Source organism: Falco punctatus, assembly GCF_963210335.1.
Source record: "Falco punctatus genome assembly, chromosome: 4".
NCBI classification, from domain to species: Eukaryota; Metazoa; Chordata; class Aves; order Falconiformes; family Falconidae; genus Falco; species Falco punctatus.
Window position 1 is genome coordinate 33,435,713 of NC_137583.1, and position 18,899 is coordinate 33,454,611.

The window sequence follows — 18,899 nt, forward strand, 5'->3', positions numbered from 1 at the left end:
TCCGGGTTTGTCTCTTCCCAGTTTAGTGGGCCAAATGGTTACACTGAGAGATCACAGAATTGCCCAAGCCAACACAAGAGGCCAGCAGAAACCCCCTGGCAGCTGGGACGTACAGAGGACAGCAACCCCCTTGACACCAGCCAGCCCTAAAACCAGCTTAGCTCAGACCCCAAAACCCCACCCTTGCTGTGTTCTCTAAATCCCAGAAGTAGTTCAACCTGATATTAAAAATAGATAACTGTGGATTTCCTTTTAGAAGTATTTTTCTTTTGAAGTTGCTCTACTCTTGCTTCAAGATCAGAAGATGCTTCTAGGCCAACTTTTCTTTCTAAAATATGTAAATACAGATTACTGAATATGAAAAGAAACCTGAGTTTAACTTAACATTCTCTTACTCAAATACGTTAATACTTGCATTAATAACAAAGTGTTAAAATATGCATGCCCACACATATTTAAGAAGTACAGAAAAATTTTATGCTAGCTAATGTGGACATTATAAAGGGAGATGTTGGCCACACCATAGCGGTACATGTTTCGGGGAGGGTTATGAACAGATTAGCACAGATACAGGAAGTACTATCCAATATAACACATGCCTTCATTAGCATCAGTTACCAATCACTATTCAAGACATCTGGTGAATCACCATTTTGATTACAGTGCTACAGCTATACACTGTCACTTATACTACCATCTTAACATTATAGTCCTCTTTCAACAGGGAAAACAGTAACATCAAAGTTATGAGAGACAAACGTACTACTTCACAGTGCCAAGCACCGTAAGTAAAGATGCACAGTCTTGCACTGTCTTGCTGGTTTAGGGACACTGGTGCATTTATATTGCCTTAAAATTTTCTTACTTCGCTTTCAGCCTTTTAACAAAATGACTGCATCTCATTTCTCTTCCCCACAGTGAATAATGGGGAGGGGTGATCTGAACCAGCTTTGTGTATAACACAAAGTAAAAGCTGTATAAATACAGATATTACCCTTCCGAAAATAGAGGCCTCGAGCCTTTTCTTTACACTGCATCAGATCAACAAAACATTGTCAAACAGAATCAAATTTCCCCCACCCCAATATGTATGCTGCAAGGCAGAGTTCAGATAAACAATTTTGGGACAACTCAGTAATAATTTTCTCCCTAAGGAGCACTTACATGTGCAAAACTGGAGAAACAAATAGGTAGGTTACGTAGTGCTACAGCTGAAATCAGATGAATTTTCTCTGGTTTGCATTTGAAAGCCTTTGCTTATAGTATATTATTACAGTAAGCATTAGAAAGGCTAAATTTTGTGTTATAGTAGAAGTCTGCAAATTCTGAATTTCTTGTTTGCTTTCATAGCAAGATCCAGGCCACAAGAAATTTTAGCACCTCAGAGAGAGAATGACCCAGCAACAATGCCAGGAGAAACTATGGGTAACAGCTGATAGCACATAATGTATCCACTTGCAATGCAAAACAACAACCACATTTTAAGTGGGAGTCTCAGGAAGGAAATCAGGGTTCCCCCTCGGCATTATCTAGGAGGTGAAAGGAAGAGATCACCATGCCAAGTAGGCACAACATAGCTGACACATTAAAAATATCATATATTTAACTGAAACCCTTCATTCACTACAGTGCAAAGAAAGGGCAGCAAAAGAAGAGTGGATTTTGCTTGCCTGCAGCAGGAAGAGAAAATTCTGAAATCAAAAAGCATAGATGCACTAGCTTTCCAAAAGTAAGATTTTTAAGCTATAGAATAGAAGCAGCACATACCTTTTAACTTGGGGCATCTATGATTTTGCCCAACAAAAGTGTAGCGTACTGCTACACAGAATTATACAAAGAACGGGATGGAAAGGGACTGGATGGTCCCATGATCAATTTCTACAACAGTGCAATTCACTTCTCATTGAGCCAACATACAAGCCATGCTGACAGTAATTAAAAAACACTTCAGTTTTAAAAAACTTCAAGATGACAACACTTCAGGTAAGCAAGCTTTAGCAGACTTCTCCTAAGTCTTCAGCAGACTGACATTATGCCATATAATATGAAGACATTATCTAGTTCAAATCCAGATCAGAAAATTCGCAAAGAAGCCACCTTTGTGAGTTATACTACATTCCCTTCTCATGTAAAATTGGAAATGGTTAGCACTGGACTATGTCCAGTCCATCCACCATCACTAAAGCTGCTCTTCTCTAAGGGAACAAAAGTGGTCCTGTATGTAATCTTCAGCTGACCAGCACAGAAGAGTGATCAGCACAGACTGCTGATGGAAAACAGGTCGAGCAAGTGGAAGCCCATACAGACTAGGAAGCTGGATCGCTCAAACTAGTGCCACCACTGACCAGAACTGGGCTCTTGTGTTCACTTCAAAGGGTTTGTAATGCTTCCTAGCAACTCTGCTGAATGTGAGGCAAAGTTTAAGCTGCTGACAGGAGAGCAAATCCCCCTCAGTTGACTCCTTTCCCTTGTCAACCAGGACAGGTTTCTCTCCCAACAATCCCAAGGAGTATGTGTAGATAAAAAGCAAAGCAGGGATACCTATCTCCCACCGGCACACAACTCCCAGGAGTCCCCATAAACAGCTGGACTAACCACAGATGTCCTGCTGCCAACCTAGACTGCTTTCAGCTCCAGGATCCAGGCATCTTGGACCAAGTGTAGGACAACTCCTTCTGAAAACAGAGATCATTTCATCATCTCTTGGGTAAGGAGGAAGCAAACAAGAACATACTGATCCCTTCAGCTTTTGAAATGTTAGAAGGGAAAATAAAAATTGTAGCAATGTGTTTCAGCTTTGCCCTTACAAAACCACTGTGTTTCCCACAGCATCCCCAGTTACTGAGAAGAGGAAATGGTTGGCTGGTCTGCACCTACATTTCTTCCTAGGATAGACCGTGGAAAAAAAGACTCAAAAAGCAAACACACCAGAGTAGTAGCAGACATTCCCGTCAGATCCATTTCAAGTAGCAGCACGGAAAATTGACAGGAATGTTGTTGAGCAGCTGCAGGGGGGTCCCAGAGCCCAGCCCCTCCAGCCGGCCGCCAGAATACCCTCAAATCCTGCTCAAGATTCAGGCACAGCTCATCAGACCTACTGTATGCCCAGCAAAACAGTTGGGGCTCAGACAGTCTCTGTGTCACAGATTTCCAGTAACATCTACTCTTGGCAATAAGGAAGCTGCTCACTGTACTTCACTCATTAGGGGAGAGCATTAGCCAGTTACTTAGGATTGCTGGCTTTTTATAAAGCACACAAATCAAATTTTCAGAAAAACCAAGGCAAAGTTCATCTTTCCCCTTCCCCCATCCCCGCCTGACACAGCTCTGGAGTTAGATTTCAGAAGCAGTATTTATTGCAGAAGCTTTCTATTTATTCATTTTCCAAGATCAGCTGCTCACTGAAGGAGGTGGAACGACCACCAGATTTGAAAGCAATCTTCATTCTCTGAAGGTTGTCTCCAAGAGGCAGCTACAAAGTGCCATACAGCAGTGCGCACCTATTAAATAACTGCTCAAGTAGCATTTACTTTCTCCCAAAACAACACAAATTCCAGGTTGCAGAACACTGTGCACAACGCCATGTTGTGAAAGCCTGATATTCCTGCAGTCTCCTCCAAAAAACCTAACCCTAATACCTACTATGGAAACCACTGAGCTGTACTTGGACGGAAATGTGCTATAGGTAATACAATATATTGCTTCTTAGGCTCAAACTGCTCCAGCTTCTTGCTACTGCATCAACAAGCCCACTGGCCACGTGCTGCCCTGTACAGCCTGAGAGGGCACTAAGAGAGGTCAGGAATTTATTCATTGATTTGTTAGTAAAGTAACAGTCAGGCTTAGTTTAAGACTATAAAGCATTTTCAGATCCTCAGAAAAGAGTGTATTTAGCCTTTGTGACTTGCTGGTTGTCATCACACCATGAAACAATTAGCTTGACAAGTCATTAATCCAGATATAAAAGAGCTTTTTATCTGGTCCACTGATAAGAAGTTTGCTGGATGGATCCACTTACCTTAAAGTCAAACCCCTGGTCTCCTATTTGCTTGGCAAAAGACCATCAGCAGTTTGTACCAAATCTGGCTCGCCATACTTCCAAAACAGAGAACATTCAGCATATGCTTGAATCCTTGTAAGTGCAGACAGAAGTTCTATGTTACAATAAGAAAGCTTTTTCATACTGCAAGCAGACCTTTTGGCATTCTGATCAAAAACTCATTTGAATAAATACATTCTTCCTATTTAAACTTTCCCTAACGGTTTCAGCCAGATCTGCTAAAATATTACATTGCCCTTTCTAAGCTGTTTTTGCTGCCCAATACTGGCAAGATCACTGCATTCCTTCCAGAGATCAGTGAAAAATAACCTAAACATATAATCTTTTGTACTTTATTTTCAAATAATTTAATCTTTTTTTCTCAGGCAAGTACTTAACAAGAAAAAAATAATACCCCTACAAATTCATGATCTAAGCAATTTAGTTTTATTACTCTCAATGTCTCTGACTTACAGCATATAAAATTAAGCTTTTCCCTGAAAACTAATAGAGATTTAAAAACTTCAAGCAAGTAACTGGCATTCAACTCTCAATTTCTTTTTAAATCCTTCAGCTCCTGCTGCTCCTATTAATAAACATTCTTTCTCAGATTTCCACTTCATCCTGCCATGCTCAAACAGGAAACATTTTTGTTGACCGGGAAACAATGGAGTGGGACAAAATGCTTTAGGTTCTGCCACCCCTCAATATGACACAAAAGGCAACAATAAAAGGTATCACTTCCTAAATGAGAAAAACCTACAGCAAATCATGACATTTTTACCTGCAGATACCAGCTCCAGTGTGGTTATATGTAGCCTCTGCTGAGCACATTTCCAAAGAGATGTCTTCTTCTGAACAGTGCTCTACCCGGCACAAGCTTTCACTATACTAACACAAACTTTGTGTAAAGCTGAAAAAAATCTGACTCATGTTAACATACTTGCAACCTTAGAGCAACCAGGAATACCAAGTTGTAACTTCTGTTAAGCAGTCTGTAGCAGCAGTGTCTGCAACTCTGCCAACACAGCTCGCTCAGTAAGTAGTGAGAAAACTTGTTAATGCAGTTTAGAGATTCTTCCATATTTCACAAATGTGGACAATACAGCAATGAGTACAAAACAGCTGGAGAATACCATTCACAGATAAACTCTTTATTGTTTTCTTCCTCAACCACTGAGAAAAGTGGTTGGTAAGAAAACTGGTGGCACTATTAAGCATAGATTTTTGTCACCAAAAAATTACCTAATCCTGACAGCATACATCTAGGCAGGAACAGCCTACGGTCTACTTTGCATTTATACGAAAATCAGTTCTAAAAGACCCTTCAATTACAGCATCTGTCCTACCACGTCTTCAATGTCTTAATCAACTGGACCTTAAAACTTTGCTATTTGGAGCTTGACCAGAACACCCGAGTGCCATACGCAACTGAAGCGGCAGATGTTCAGCCAGTATCCCTAAATGTCCAGAAGCTAGTTCTGAAAGACTACATTTTGATCCTTTAAAGAAAAAAGGTCAACAAAAATCACCATTAGACAAGTTTTTAATTAGACTGTTCAATTCCATTAGATCTGACTGGAAGTATTTTATCATGAAAGTTTACAACTGCTAAAACAAATAGAAGCACCTGTTTTTTCTTTTCCTTGAAATCTTCTACAGTTGTACTTTAAAAAATGTCTTCTCATACACCCAAGAACTCAGAGCATAATTAATTACTAACAACTATCAGTGGAAGTCTAGCTATCCTGCATTATCATCCTAGCTAGGAACTTATGAAAGTAAAATCTTATCATAAATTTTCCATTTTAAATGCCAGACTAGTCACTAATGAAATCTAAAAATATTTTCTACTGATTAAATGATGATACATGCTTTCATTAAATACTGCAGCATGCAGCTTTGTATGGCACATGTAATGTGCTCATACTAAAGAGATGACATAGTTTCCATTAAGAATTAGTAGCAATGGAAAATGACAGCTTATACAGACCCATAGCATATAATCACGACATTGTTCATTAATGCCTGCCACCACTGTTAAATCTGTTCTAGAAAGTCTCAAGAGGAAGCTAGATATAGTAGCAGAAGCTGATGAACTTCCAGCTGCAAGGGGGTGGGAGGGAAAGGAAGCAGACTGATTAGTTGAACAGATTTATTGTATGCATATATTCTATGTTAAAACCCTGTATCTACTATAACATAAATTTTTGGGGGGTCATTCGACTGTTCACAATTCAAATACAGGAAAATGCTATCAGGCTAACATGTGTTTGTTCAGCAGGAAAGCCTTTCTTCAAAATGTAAAACGAGGTAGTGAAAAGCCAAAACTTGGCTAGAATTGTCATATTATTTCTAAAATGCAAGAAGGAACTTTTGATGTTCTCCCATCGCATTAAAAAAAGTAATCTCCTAAGTCCATATGAGCTCTAGAGAAAAATACAATGCAGTAACAGTTGAAATGTGGCGTTCTCTCTCTCAAAGATGCAAGACATTATCATAGTTTCTTCAATTTAGCTGGCAGATTTTATTCTCAAGCCATGAATATTTTCTGAATTTTCCTTATAATATGTCATGAATACAGCCAAAGCATCTTAAAGCAAATCTGTAAACAGTTTCTTACTCTAGTTGCTGTATTTTAATGGTCTTTGACATTGGCAGAGTCTACACCTACCAATTTTGCAAAATACATTGTAAGTTGATCTGCATTTCAAGAAAGCAATTTAACTGAAAGAGATTCCTTTAGGCTGTTCACAATGCAAATAAAGATTATAACCCTTAAAAATTGGGAGAAAGAACTCTGACTACCATTCTTGCGAAACAAGGATAAACTGAAGCAGTACTGCTTATTTAATCACTGCAATGCCAAAAAAAAAAAAAAAAAAAAAGGAGGGAAAGCAAATTATTTGCCTGGTATTAGTTTATAACACTGCATTAAAAAAAAATAAAATATAGAATACAGCAGTTTGGGAGAGCAAACAATCTGACCAAAGCCCAAACACAGGTGCAAAATACACTTCACCCAATGCAGTAAAAGAGCAAAATAAGTGCCATCTTTACAAAACACATTGACAATGAATTAATTCATGCAAATAGTATCAACTGTTATTGTCACTCATCCACAGACCACAGCAGTCCTGCCACCAAAACAAAATCCTCATTCTTACCACTGGTATTGGTGACCACATACAAGAACTCCAAAAATTGTTACATTTTACATTGCTATACGGAGATCATAGATATTTTTGCATTTTGCAACTGATTTGTGTTAAAAGTGTTCTGCCTTCAAAGCAGTGTTCTGTCCACATTTCACTTCCACTCTGAAGTCACACATCAGCTCCTACTGCTCAGGAAGAAAAATAAATCGCTGTTGTTGTTATGTTCTAGCACTGTGGGGCAGAATGCCAGGCTGTCCGGCAGCCAACAGACCAACCACAAATCTTTTTTTTCTTCCCTCCAATAAAAGAATTAATATCAACAACCAATTAAGATGCATGGAAAGGAATGTACTAATACTGTCCAGGATTATGCTCGAGACAATAAGTTTGTGTTAAAATTCCTTTCACTGTCACCAGTAATGGAAATAACTTACAGTATTTCAAGCTAAGTCTTCTAGTCAATTAGGACTTACAATTTGTATACTATTGTTATTAAACTCACTAAATTAGACTAGCATAAATACAGAGCGATTGAGTAACAGCATTCAAAATTAAAGACTCAGAATAATAGTAAAAGAACTCCAGAATTCAGGTAGCCATTTGATGGGACTCCATTAGCGAGTTAGATTTGGAAGGAAGATTTGGAAAGGAAGCAGGTAACTGTAGGACAGCACATTTCTACACTGGCATCCTTAGACTCAAATAACTAACAGGATGACTGGCTGCAATTATAAAGAAACTTGAGAAATATAACCTTTTCAACAAGGAAAAAACCCAACAAACTGTGTTGAAAAAGAAAAGGATGCATTGTTTTGATCATCATCAAGTATTCTCACCATTCCATACACCTGATGTATTGCTACTTATTTTGTTTAATCTCAATCCAAGGCATTGTCTACAGATTTGGAAGCACCAAAGATACCAAAAGTAAACCAAACTCTACAGAAAAATATTAAAGACTTCTCCCCTCCTTACATACTTAGGCTCTGTAAAACAATGACCAGTGAAACACAATGTAAGTGAAATTAGTAAATACAGAACTTTTTTATATCCTCCACATTGTAGCATTACATATTGTACCAATACAGAGAAAGTAAAGAATTTTACTAAAACCTTGTACTATGAATAAGAAACTGGTATCTTCCTCCATAAGCAGTCTGAAAGAATGGCCACCTTCCCACTCCAATCAGCTAACTTCATTTCTGCTTAAAAAATAAACCGAGAACTCTCAGATGACTTAAAGTCTACAGCAAAATCTGAAGGCGTTCAAGTATTTCAGGATGGGATTTATGGCAGAGTTCTGAAATGGATACTCCTAGTTCCTGTTGCTTTTACTGGAATATTTTTTATAGAGAGTCACTTTTTTTCCCACCCTACCCTTTTCCTTTACTGAATTTCCACACAATAACTTAGATTTGACCATCACCGGACATCTGAACAACAATAAAAAAAGTTACAGCTGGATCCTGTATTAGTCCCAGCTGCACAGGATCTTTGGCTGCCTTCAGAAAACAAGAAAGCTAGTAAGAAAGCAGTAGGATAACTTCTTTTAGCAGCTTACTTTTGAATAAATTGATTTTCCATATGCTACTACAATGAACTATTTTACCATTCAATGCAAACTGAAGTTATTCTTCCTATTATTCACACCTTTTCTAAAAAAAAAATTTTAAAAATTCCTTCTTCAAAAACCTTTACTACAAAATGCCAGAAAATAATCATCTCCATATGGTCTTTCAAGTCTAACATACCACAATGGATATATCTGCCAAGTTCATCCACCCACCCACAGGCTCCACAAACTTTAGAGTATTATTTGTATATAATTTGGATTACCAATTTCACCCAACCTTTCCCCTTCATAACATGTTACTTTTTCAGGCTTACAACACAGGTAGAAGATATAAAAGGAAAAAAGTTTTCAGCAAAATAAGAACAATAATATAACATATACTCTTTTTACTTTGGGTATCAGTGAACTCACAGCGGAAGGACTTAACACTAGTTTTCTTCTTATGTTTGCTCTTACAAAATACCACCTGATCTTTTAAAACATTCATGGGATACTATGTCATTTATTGGTACAAGACCAAACATTGCAGTCTTTACAACTTACTTTGTGCAAAATGAGAACGAAGGGAGTTACATGTATTTTGATTTTTTAAAAAAATCACTAGGGGTGGGGAAGCTTCCTCTCAGATATTTAAAAAAAGAAAGTTACTATATTTAATGCAGAAAAATCCACTTCCTATAGCCAAAAAAATAATCGGCTCCATATGCTCCATTTATCTGTCCTTGCTAAAACATCTACAAGCAAACTGAAATGTCAGAAGCTGCCTAGAAAGGCTGACCTCACGTAATACATAGAAGACAGGCTTAAGACCCAGTCGGAGATTACCTACCGAATCAGCAACATCTACACAAAGAACAAACTAGTCACATACCTGAAACCTTTCAATCTCTCCCTTCTGTGACTGCAAACGTTTTCATAAACGTAACAGCCATTTCTCTAAACTTTGCCTGTAACTTCAGCACCAGTTTCAACTTCCACTTCAACAACAGTTTCTATACAAACTGCAATTTAGGAATAGCAGCACAAATTACAAGAGATGGTGAGAAAACAAGCAGAGATATTCTCCCTGTCCCCAGATGAATGCTGGATGCTGCTTAAAAGTGTTGCAAGCACATAATAAGATCATTTTAGTAACTAGAAGTGTGGTACAGTAGGTCAAAATTGACTTGAAGAAGAGCAAGTTAAATAATAAAGGTCTATAAAATAAAAAAGTTACTTTTGAGATTATAAACATATACATCCCTAACATGGACTACCCATTTAGGCGTTTACATGATGGAGATACCACATGCAAAATGAGTTTTCCCCGATTAGTATATACTGGGGCTGCAAAATATGAGACTAAACCAAGGATTACTTCAGCGTGACAGAGGCTCTTGAAGGTATATCCTGAAATATCGTTCAGTTTGGGTGGGTCCCAAGAAGAACTCTTTCAGTTAAACATAAAAAAACCCAGAAACTGAAAAAAAATAGAACCAAAATTAAGGAAAAAGTAAAGGGAGAACCACAAAACAATATACAGACACATATTCACCTAATGAATCATCAGCCTGCACGGTTTGTACACAGTAGCTCCTGTGTGGGCAATCAGAAACAGATGAGCACTCTGTGTGTACAAGAAAAGTGTCAAGTTCATTTGGTCTTCTCAAGAAGGACTTAGAATGGCCCTATGCAGGACCAAGCCCCATCCCGCATACGCTAGGAGTTTCATGGTTAGAGAATGCATTTAACTTGCAAGGTTCTTCCCAGCAAACAGAGTTTCTCCGTAACAAAGTCACCATCTCTTCTTACAGCCACTTGGTTTAACCTCAACTTCCTGGGAAAACTTTCCTTCACATCCCCTAACTAGCCACTGGTGAGATACTGAAACAAAAACACACAGCAGCTTTACGAATTCAAAAATCGCATTTGCAAGTGGTCAAAGTTGTACTCAGAGTACACACCCTGGTGGGAAAATTCCTCCTCCATGTATTAGAATGACGAGGCAGGAAGTTCATTAGTCCAAACTCAGATGAGCAAAGGAAGAAAGAGAAAAAAAAAAAAAAGGCAAAAAAAAAAAAGCAGTTAGAGTCTGACTATTGAATACAAGAAATACTGCTTCGAGCGACCACAATTCCTTATGTTATAATATCCAGTGCAATTACAAATGTGCCTTTTGACAATTCCCCTTCTCTTGTAGTAAGGCAACAGGATCTGGTTTATGTTGGAATTTGACCCTACAGACAACACTGCTTATGAGCTAAACAAGGATCTGAAGGAACGTGATATCTACAGTATGTGAAAGTGAAAACCTAACAGCAAATAAGACTCCTGAATACTTGGAATTAAACAAGAAAACAGCCTGAATGGTATTTTGCAATATGAATCAGGTAGTAAAAAAAAAAAACAAACACAAAAAAACCACCAAACAAAAAACCACCACACCACACCAAAAACCCAACACCAAACCACACATCTCCATGCTAGAAGTTACACTATTAATGAGGCAGTTGTGTAAAAACGCAAAGGTGACTCATGAAATGATTACATCTCACAGCTCCTCTTAGAGAAAACAGTAAGAGGCAGTCCCCTTACTTGCACACGCCAATTTTTTCAGCCTTTTTTTGTGTGTGCATGTATGTGAGAATGAGAGTGAGCACAAGATACTGGACGTTTCTTTTCCTACCCATCAACTCCTCCTGTCAAAGTACACCTAGCACAGCATTCAATTTCAATCTAATTTGACTGAGGAGTAGATACTCCTAGAAGCTGCGTGAGAACCAGTAGCTGGGTAGAACAGCCGCTAAAATTAATTCCCACAGTTACAGTTCAGCCTCTTCCATACCCTGACAGTCAGCAGACTTGTGTTTCATCATTTTCACACAGCTTTTTTTGTGTGTTTGTTAAGAAACTCAAGGCATTTCATCTAAAAATCAACAGTTCCTCCTTTTGTATGAAGGATGCACATCCGCAAAGAACAGCAGCAGCTCCTCAAAATTCAACTGAGCTCTTGGACATGACAGTGAAAGCCAGGCTTGAATCCAGATTAAACTTTCACAAATGAACTGATCTTCAATTCTTGTTGAAGAATTTTCTAATGGAATTCAGAAGAACTATTAATTAATATTCTTGCAGTAAAATCTATCCTTGTTGGTACCATTTCCACCGGGTGGCTAAAAAACAGTTTCAGCTTCACAGTTCTTCCATACACATGGCATAAGATAACTATTCCTTTCTATAATAAACAGAATATCTGAAAACAAGGCTAATTCGAAAAACCATGTCAAGAAGCCCAACCTGTTGAAAAATTAGATCAAATGTTTTCAGTACTCCACAAGCCTCCAGCATGCAAAATTTCCTGTTAATTCCATGAGATCCTATTGAATTTGTCCAGCACACTTTTCCTAGGAAATACTAGATAATGTTTGTGTTGGCCTTTTAACATGCCAACTTTTATTGGAAAACCTACCCACTTATACCATACCTACATAAAAGCAGATATAAGAACTTCAATGAAATTGTGGACGCAGCTATGCATCGCTTTATTTTCCTTAAATAAAACTTTTTGTTACCAAATAATGGGTTTAAAGAACCTCAGAAAGTAATGAAATAAATGTGACACAGATGTTCACAAAAAAAAAAAAAAGAACAAGAATGTTTTTACTTCGTAGCAACCAAATAGGTCAAACCATTTCCTTCTTCAGGCAAATCTCAGAGGACCACAAAACACATGGTTTTCTAGTAGATTTTGTGTGTCTATCCCACTAAGAGGAAATACTGCTGTCCAAAAAATTTGCAATACTTAGTTTTCCCATGAAACTGTTGGAATTAAAAGAAGGAAGTCATATGCAATTAAAAACAATTTGCTAGATGTTAAAGTTATACAAATGGCATAAATAAATACACTTCTACTACCTAAGTCACATACCTTTCCTATAAAACATACTGCCTTAAAAGAATCCACAGTGAAGAAGTCAAAACACCAGTGTTATGTCTGCTCACACGGTTTTCCCTTTGGTTCCGTAGATCTTAAAAGTAAAATATGTGTTCCTCACTTCCATGGAATTCCTGCCTTACAGTTCTAGAAGTTGAAAGGTTTTTCTAATAAACCAGCTGCTAAGTACTTATTTTTATCCTCTATGAATGAAGCACATGGTCAACTCCACTAAAATAAGTGTGATCCTTCCCTACATTTTTTTTAAGTACTCATGAACTACAGGGACTCAAAGGAAGCAGACATCATTAACTATTGCTTTACTTTAAAAAGGAGGAAAAAAAATCACATAGATTCACTCAATCATCACAAAACACTATCCTACATGCTGGCTAGACACATGCAGAAGTCTACAGAACATGTCACGTGTGATCCCATAACCAGATTAAATCTATTTGTGTGTTCAAACAGGAAAATTAATATTGCATAGGAAAACGTAATTTATTTCATAACTTTAAGGTTGCAAAAGTGTTCCAATATTTTTGCATTGTGCTTTCACTGCCATTTTTGTTACAACTTTTCTACAGACTATTTTTTAAGAAAGAATAAATTATAACATCTCACTATTTACTTGTCAATAACCACGCAGGGCACCAGTGTGCACATTCACTGACATCAAAAAAAGGAAGCGGGTGGAATCAGTATTAAGAGCTCTGTTTTAGACTAATCAAGCTTAAGATGACAATTACACAATCTTAAGATGTTAAACAAGCCATTTTAGCTGGAACAGATGGTACTGGATCCAGAGCACACAGTATATGCTGTGAGTCATCCGTTTAAATACGATAGCTCCTTTTTTATTTGCAAATTTGATTATCCAAACACAAGATGTAGAGAAGACAGCATTAAACCAAGTGCAGGGTCCTGTAAATATTCACAAAAATGTTGGAAGCAGAAAGATCACCTTCCAAATGAAAAAGCAATTAACAAAACAGGAGGGGAACAAGGAGAGAACAGTCAAAGAAGCCAAAAAGAGAGCAGTATTTCAAAAAGAAAACTATAGTAAACAGCACTAGAGGCAGCTGGCAGGATAAGAGGAGGAAGGCAATGTACTGTGTACAAGGGGTCAGAACAAGTGTGGAAAGGCCCTATGATGAACCTGGAGGATATACTCTTCAGACAGTGACTGCAAACAGCTCATCCAACTTTCAACGTGAAAACGAGATGGGGCACTAGTCCATTAAGTAAATGGGGCCAAAGATGTAAAAGGTGTAAAAAGCAACAGACTAAACGACGTTTGTGTTGGGAGGGAAAGGGAGGGAGTAAAAGATAGCAGCAGGTTAAGATGGAGCTACAGGAGAATTAAGAGTTTAAAGCCTTTAAAACCTTTCTGTTGTACTAGGAAATGAGACACTGGCAGCACAAAAAGAAGGCAAGCAGAAGAAACCAGAGAAAAGCCAAGACTTATTTCATTCATTTTCCCTTAAAAAAACTGTTAAAAATCCTATAAAGAAAGAAGAGAAGGCAATAAATATGATAGGATTGAGAAATTCAACGTGAACTGCAGAATGTATCTTGGAAAACAGTGTGCTGCCTCACTATCTGCAGTCCCTCAACTGGCAAAAGCTCTTACAACTCCTGTGATACTAGAAGATTGCAATATCCATTTAGTAAAAGTAGCACGTGGGGAGCCCACTTCCACATGGCTACTGCTATGATTTTCAGGCACTGTTCTGCAAAGTACGCTCCTTCCTGTAAGTAAATCCTACATCTTGCTTTCCTACATGAAACAATACACACCGATGCTACGCTACAGGCATACTGCTCCCCTAAATCCATGGCAGGCTTACATTGCTGAGCGCAAGTAACCAAATACCATTATATAACGATACATCAAGTTTAGCAACCAACAACCTCTGGAAACTTTATCAGCAAAAAAAAAAATCATGTGTTCTTGCAAGTCACAGCTAAAAATACTGAACATTAAGAAAAATGTTAATGCGTTAAGAAAAAAACTTAAACGTCCTACTGCAATTAACAAGCCCATTTTCTGATATCACCAGAAATAACTAATATTTACAACATAATTATTAATATTTTATGATAACATTTTTTATTAGTGATAACATTAAATTATTTTTGAGCTACAAATTAAGATACTACTGAACTGACAGGTGATCTGCACAAATATGAGATTAGTTTACCATGAAGAAATACTTCTTTAGCAAAAAGACACTCAGTGTGAAGCTCTGCGGGCTGGTAAAAGTCATATTTATGTCATTTAGTTTTTTGTGTTCTCTCTCTGTATCTGCTCTTTTTCTCTCCCTAGAATCAATTTGTGTGGTTAGTGAAGACTCAGGTGTGTTTTTATACTCCCGACATTTCACTAGCATGCTATTTAAACTTACAAGCCCTCCTCCAAAGAACTTTTGGGACAACTTTTCAAAACTACCAGTACAAGTTATCCACTTTGATGAGTAAGGAGTGAAACATATTTAACATTCTTCTGTGTTAAAATACATTTCTTATTTTATGAGTTTCTTTTATTACAAACAAAACACACAGATCTAGTCTTAAATGCAGACCAAATGTCTATAACCATGAGGAGGCCACATGGACTCTTCCATCTTTATTGTCAACCTTTGAAAGATATTACAATGTGAAAAAAACGGAAGAGATCAGGCTGCTTATGTCTAGAAGTGATATATATATATTTAATCAATTGTAAAACATTTTTTCTAAGAAAAATGGGGGGGGGGGGGCAGTGTATGTATGTGTTACACTTAACAGCTTTTACCTATAAATGGGTAACTGCTTTGCCCTGCAGAAGAACAGAAGTAATCTTGCTAAATCTGATTTGGCAGCAAACCCATTCTTCTGAGTCCTCTGCAAGACGATCTGGTCTCTCGGTCGGCTGTCTACATAACAGAATCAACGTGCTACCTGGCACCATTGCTTGCAAGTACAGCCAACAACTAACAAAGCTTGGCAACTGAACTGCTCTCTTCCCCAAAAAAAGATTCAAAATTCAGAAATAAAGCACAGAGTTTAGGGAACAGTAGGGAAACCTCAATACCATAATTAGTGCTATAATCTGGTCTATTTGTCAGGCAGAAGCAGGTTTTTAACCCTTTGGCATGTCTGTTTAGACCCCTTCATAGAGACACCTTAAAACAAACATACACGCAGAAGTTGGTAAGTACTCAGCACTTGCCAAGAGGAATGGCACGGAGTTCAATTTGGGGGACTACAAAGCTGCAGTATGACTAGACTCCAATTTAGAAAAACAAAGAGAAGTACTATTCTGCACCTCCAGCACAGACTGTTTATATGTTTTGACCTTATACATAAGATTGCTTACTGTTTAGCAGTAAGCAACTACACCACAAGCTGCCAACAGCACCATTCAACACGAGGAGCTCGGTTCACTGGTACCACCACCACCTAAACAACAGCCTGTATGAAAAGCCTCAGTCAAACCACAAAAGACGCGGGTTTTACCCAAGTGAGGAGAGGGAGGAGGAGAAATTTCCTGGATTAAGTGAACCACAGAGATATTTTAATCAGAACACAAAAGAAGACTGAGGCAAACACCAACTGACTCGGATCATATCGCATCAATAATCCATGCACAGAGCCTCTGCTGAAATCAATGGGAGGCTTGTGCCTAAGTGGGTTGTATAATATAAACCCATGCCCCTATTTAAGGGCTCCACATACAAAAGAGAAAGAGGTACTAAGAACAATTCCCATTGTTAACATTTCTCTTCCATCAAACGCTTCTAAAATAATAAATCCTAACTTTACACAGCTCTGTTTTCATTTGCAGTTTTTATTAGAGGTGGTAAAACAACTGACCCCATTTGACAAATAAGGGAACTGAAGCACAGGATGCAAATTAAACTGAAGAGCAGGGCAGCAGGCAGAACTGAACTGGGAATAGCAGTTTACCGTCTGAATCACAGTTTAATGTCCTAGATATTTAGATGCTTATCTAGTTCAAGTCTCTAATTAGGGTGATTCTGTGCAGTCCTCAATTTTGCATACTTCCTGAAGTACCTGTGCACAGCGATATGCTTATTTCTATGGGTTTCCCACTCCATAACGTCAGGTATTTGACATTGCAAACGTCCTGCAGAGCTTCAAAACACTAGACTGCCCTGGTTAGACTCCCTTGGTACCCCACAAGTCTCGCTACCCAGCGGCAATAAGGATTTTAAGATTGGCTGTGAAATCTACACTTTTCACATGCTTTCTATTGTTTAAATAAAATTACTTTCAATTCAACATACCAATTCATTAGCTGGAAATGACCTAACTAACTCTGGTGCTCCAAATGGCCAGCAGTCCACAAGAAAAGGCCAGACTGGCTATCTATTCAAGAAAAGTGCCATGCTCACAAGAAGCCAGTGTAAAATGTCAAATACACTGATGGCAAAAAAATTTCCAGTCTCATTAGTCTACAGTTGTTTTACAATGAAGCCAAGTAAGGCAGAACATTAACTATACCACAATTTGACCCCAAAAAAGCAATATATTTATTAACGTGATATGAAGTTATAAATAATTGTTTCACTTGCATGCTAGGTAAAAATCTGACTTCACCTATAGAGCCAGCCTTTAACTAAATATAGACTGTCCCCTTCCGAGGTCATGAGTTATTTTTCCTACCATGAAAATCCAACTTTGAAATGCTTAACACCTTACGAAAGATTGGTTCAGCAATATGTCCACTTTTTAGTTTACATCTTGCATGTGATTAAATACTATATTACACAGCAACAAGCATGTTCATTTCCCTTAACTCCAGATGCAATAATACTGTGAAAATAATGTATTTTGAGCTGAAGCAGGTCTCTGCTCTTAACAATTACAGTGCTCAACTGTTTTGAATAATAACTTTTCAGGTCTGGCTTGTTTTTTGTCTTCCATTTTCAGATTTATTGTTTTTAAGAGTTAGTCTATCACTAAAAAGTCTACCACTGACAAAATGCGCAGAAACGCCTCCTGAGAAATGGCCACATCCAGGCAACTGCTTGAAGAATTATTTTTCTGATTCATCACAGCACTTTTTTTTTTTTCAAGTTGTCACAACAAACACCACACCCACTTGATTTCCGAGTTCTGGGTAATTATATTTAGAATTAGCCAGCACCGTGCAACTATTAATCATAGAAGGTTTAGCCCTGACTTTACCTATTTAGAAATCAGCCAATGCATTCAAATGCAGCCTGTTTATAGCGTTTTATTTCAGATCTACCCTCATCGCTCCATTCCGTCCCACCGCCACCGCCACAGGCTGGCAGGGACACAGAATATAGGGCAGGCCATTCAATCCCTCTGCCCCAAGGCAGGCTCAGCTCCACCACAGCCACCATTATCGCTGATGAGACACAAGAACTGGTTATTTCAGGCAGGAGCAGCTTTACACACGCACTCGCAAAACACATGATAAATTAAAAGGAGGGGAGGGTGTCGCAAGCCCGCAGCGCCTCGAACCAGGATGGTGCGCCAGCCGGTCTCCCAAAGGGAAAAATTAAAAATAAAAGCTCCCCCAAGATGCGAGTCCCGATTTCCTAAAAGTAGAATCCGGCGACTGGCTTTCGAGACAGTTCCCCGCGTTCAAACTGGATGAACCACCCCGTGATTATCACCGAGCCTCCATTAAGACGACACACACGCAGAGCCCTGGAAGAGCCTAATTATTCTTTTCACTGCTCGCACACTGCGAGACACGTACTTTTTTTTCCTTGTTGTTGTTTCCCCCCCGTCCCCTCCGCCAGCGGGCGAGGGGCTGCCGGCAGGGAGCGCGGGGCTGCCGCGGGGGCACGGGGACCCCCTGCCCTGCCCCGCCGCCCGCTTTGTGCCCCAGCCCCGCCGCCCCCGCCGCGCCTGACCCCTGCCGGGCCCCGCCGCGGGGCACAGAGCCCCATTGTGGCCGCCGCCGCAAGGGCCAGCCCCCGCCGCCACGCTCCCTGCTCCCGGGGCGCTGCTGGGTGCTGCCTGCGCCGGCCGCTCCGCCCGGGCGGGACGGGGGCAGGACGCGGGCACGGCACCGGTGGGCAGCTCTCGCCGAGCGAAGGGCGCGGAGGCGGCAGCAAATATCACGGCCACGGCGGCGGCGGGCGACCCCCCCCGCTCCCGACAGCGGGGCGAAAGCTTCTCCTCACGGCCGCGGCGGCCAGGTGAGGGGCCGCGTCTCCCGCCCGCGCCACC

General features: G+C 39.3%; 1 protein-coding gene across 2 annotated transcripts in view; it reads right to left on the reverse strand.

The window, feature by feature from the left end:
- Positions 1-18,899, reverse strand: part of CYTH3 (cytohesin 3) — a 52,449-nt gene that overhangs the window by 33,316 nt on the left and 234 nt on the right. The window contains exon 1 of one of the 2 annotated variants that reach the window (XM_080387028.1): positions 4,019-18,867. The exons of the other annotated variant lie outside the window; for it this stretch is intronic. The gene's annotated coding sequence lies outside the window, so the exon portion shown is untranslated. Of the gene's footprint in view, positions 1-4,018; positions 18,868-18,899 lie in introns of those variants that run through there. 2 annotated transcript variants of the gene reach the window in all.